Genomic DNA, 3824 nt, shown 5'->3' on the forward strand with positions numbered 1-3824 from the left:
TTGTTTCCCGAATTGAACCTGCACTTTGCCCCCTTTCTGGGGCAGCACTAGTAGAAACTCCTACTACTTTAGTTTCTTGTTCTCTTTGCTTCCTTTCATCTTTCTTCTTTGATTTCTTCATAACTCTCCTCAGGTTGTGCTAGTCTAACTCCTCAGGTGACATTGCTTCTCTCTTTCTACTTTTGTCTTCTTTCCTTGTTGCTTGTTCATCCATTTGCTGCTTGCCTTTATCCTTCACTAGTCTACCCATCAGATCCAGAATACCCTCATCATCATCACTTACCACCAGAGTTAGATTAAATATAGGCGGTTGTGATTGTTTCTTCTTTAACTCAGCTATGTCAGCCTTTGCCTGCTCAAATTCAGCCATGAGCTTGGCAAGATCAGGAAGAGATAGTGAATCTATCCTTTTGTTGATGCGAGATTCCATGTTATCCATCCTCACTTGAATAGTTTGAAATGGCCTGACTGCTTCGGCTACGATTTCATCCATAAAAGGTTTGAAATCTCCAGCCCACTTTTCTAACTACTTTTGGAACATCTTTTGATTCTTCACAACTTTGACAAAATTCACCGGGTTGAATCGGTATTTTGCAAAATCTACTCCACTAGAAAATTGCATAGAATCTGATCCTATAGACGTACCCTAGGGCACATAATCAAAAGGCACATATGTGGTAATGGGTAAAGGCATACCTTCAGGCATTTATGGGGCTTTGGGAACTGGTGCAGACTGAGACAGATGTGCTGAAGGCTTGTTCACTCGAATGTCAAACTTCGACTCATCTCTGGACTTCTCAATGTCCTATTTATGAGTGGCTGAAACTTCATTATAAATTCCTTGAATCAGTGGCACACCATCTTGTCTGGATAATGCAGTAATAAAACATGGGAAAGGTATGGAGGTAGTCTGCTTATGTGTCCTCACAAATATCTCGTCAGCAATTAGCTGGCTGAAATCATTGTCCAAACCTGAAACTAGACTGGCTACCATCACGGCCTTGTGTTATCTAGGTTTCCATCTCTTTTAGTTGGTATTAACCTCAATCGAACAACAGCCCACCAGAACTTAGCCTTAAAACTAAGTGTGAATTTGGCAATGCGTTCTTTAGAGTTAGTTGCCCAGGATGAATTTCCATCATCAGTGATCAATGATGCTACCCAACATCTCTGGCCAGAAGCATTTCTCATTCTATATTTGAAATTAGGGAAAGCAAGTAGAGCTTCATATGCTGGCCCAAACAACATTCTGTTAATAATTTGGGTTGAGATATCAACAATAACTCCTCGGACTAGAACAGACTCCCTATTCGGTCTATTCAAAATTGAAATCCCTTTCGGACATTTATCTTTTACCAGAAAAATATAATTTGTAAAGAATTCCCTTACCCAGTTTGGTTGGTACTCCCCTGGTGGCGCGTTCATCCATGCCAATCCATAATCATTGAATCAACGTTCCAGTTGCGGATATTCGTGAAGCTCTGTGGCCATAATTTGATGATCTTTAGAGAATGATCTCCATATCCCTCGAGCAGTGGGATGCAACCCATCATAGAATTCTTTTTGTGCTCCCTCAATTTGCCACCTAATAGCATCTCGTACTTGGGGATACTTTCGTCCGATCACATTTTCAACTTCATTTTTAGGAACTTCTCCTTGGCTCTCCACATTAGCCTCTTCAGTTTCACCTTCTATAGATGATGGTTGAGTTGAAGCAACTGTCGCTTCATCTGGGCTTGAAGGTAAAACTAATGATATTGTCACTCCCCTCCTCAGATTGGGGGATTATAATGGCTTCTCTTTCTATTTGTCTGGTGTTATAGGCCGGTGTGGATGTGTTTCTACCTCGCTGAGATTTTCCTCCCTTGGTTTATGTATTTTTAGGAGCCATGTCACCTAAAAATGGATTAAGAAATTAGTGCAAGGTAAAACAAAGGCAAAAATAGTTCACAGTGAAACCTGATGGGAGATTTGATGGTCCACCAATGGTGGGACAGTCCGTCAGATCCACTGTCAGCTTTATCCAGTATGTTTCTTTTTTTGACTTTTGGGATGGTTAACTTGGTGGTCCGTCGAACACTTGATGGTCCACCAGTCTGACCGTCAAATACAATAAAAAAACTCATTATCTTTGACCTTTGGGATGGTCAACTTAGTGGTCACAAAGTTGACGGTCTGCCATGTTAACCGTCAAACCTTTGTCCTCAGGCACATTTATGGGTTCGACTGATTTTCAGCGCAGCTTAAGATCAAATCAATTTTTAGCTTGAGCAACTGCATTAAAACCATATTTTAAGCAAGACTTCATCCACTAAATCAAACTTAAGCATAAATCATTCAAACTCAACACCATTAGACCAAATCATGAAACAATCCATGCCCTTACTTTTCAAATGAACAAGAGGAGAGAAATAAATGCTTATACCTTGATGTAAATAAATGCTCATACCTTGATGTTGTCGTATTCTACTTACTTGAAACTTCAGAGACTGAACTACTTGCAACTTCTATCACTTTTGTTACTCTTTAGTTTGTGATGGGGATAGGGAAAGAATGACCTAGCTTAAATAGGAAAGTGATGGAAGAGTAGAGGATTCTCAGATAGGATCACTCAGTTCAGGTTCCTTGAATCTTGGAGAAGTGGAAAAATCAAAGGTCATGGAACGGTTACAATGAGTGTACCCGCTCAATTTTATTCTTAAAATCTCATTCTGGGTCAAATACGGAGTACTTATAAAAAGTACCAGTTTAACCCAACCCGATTCAGAATTAGGGTTAAAGTGATGGTCAAATTGATGGTCCATCATAAGTGTGATGGACCACCACTGGGAACGGCACCCCTCAGCTGAGTCGATGAGTTTTTGCTTTGGTGTGATGGTTACTGGGATGGTTAACCACAGTTATGATGGTCCACCGAATTGGCCTTCACTACTTACCAGAGTGCAGGTCAGCAGTCTCACTTCTGACGGCTTCTTTGACGATCCACCATATACTTGATGGTCTGCCATTTTGCCGTCATGCCCTATCTAGTGAATGCATTTTCCTTTCCTTTTGTGATGGTTGAGTGTGGCGGTCTGTCAGTAGTTTGGCAGGTCATCAAGTGTACCGTCGTAACTTTCCAGTAGCTTAAATGCACCCAATTTTCTACTTTACGGCACTTCTGGTCCTGCACACTTCATAAACACATCAAAATTTCCCAAAAACATAAAATAGACTCTACTTATGGTTATAACAACATGTTGTGGGTTGCCTCCCACTATCGCCTGACTTAACATCGCGGCACAACTTAGGTATCTCGAATACTCAAACTTCATCGAGGTAAAAGATATCAACACTTTTTAATAGGTCTTTTGGACCAATATAAAGTTTGATTATTTCCCCCTTCACTTTGAAGACATTACCATTTTCGTTTTCAAGCTCAACTACTCTAGATGAGTAAACTTGGGTAATTTTAAATGGGCCTGACCATTTAGACTTCAACTTACCCGAAAATAGCTTCAGTCTAGAGTTGAAAAAAAGGACCAAATCACCTTTCATAAATTCTCTCTGTGTAATCCTTTGGTCATGGTATTTCTTCATCCTTTCTTTGTACAAGTCAGCTCTTTCATAGGCTATGAGATGGAATTCGTCCATCTCATTAATCTGCTCCAATCTTAGATCAGTTGCTTCCTTCAAATGTATATTCAGCCTTTTCAGAGCCCACAAGTCCTTATATTCCAGCTCAATTGGAAAATAACATGCCTTCCCATAAACTAGCTGATATGGTGACATGCCAATTGGTGTCTTAAAAGTAGTTTGATACGACCACAAGGCGTTATCAAGCT

This window comes from Capsicum annuum, unplaced genomic scaffold (genome assembly GCF_002878395.1).
Source record: "Capsicum annuum cultivar UCD-10X-F1 unplaced genomic scaffold, UCD10Xv1.1 ctg4380, whole genome shotgun sequence".
Lineage (NCBI taxonomy): Eukaryota > Viridiplantae > Streptophyta > Magnoliopsida > Solanales > Solanaceae > Capsicum > Capsicum annuum.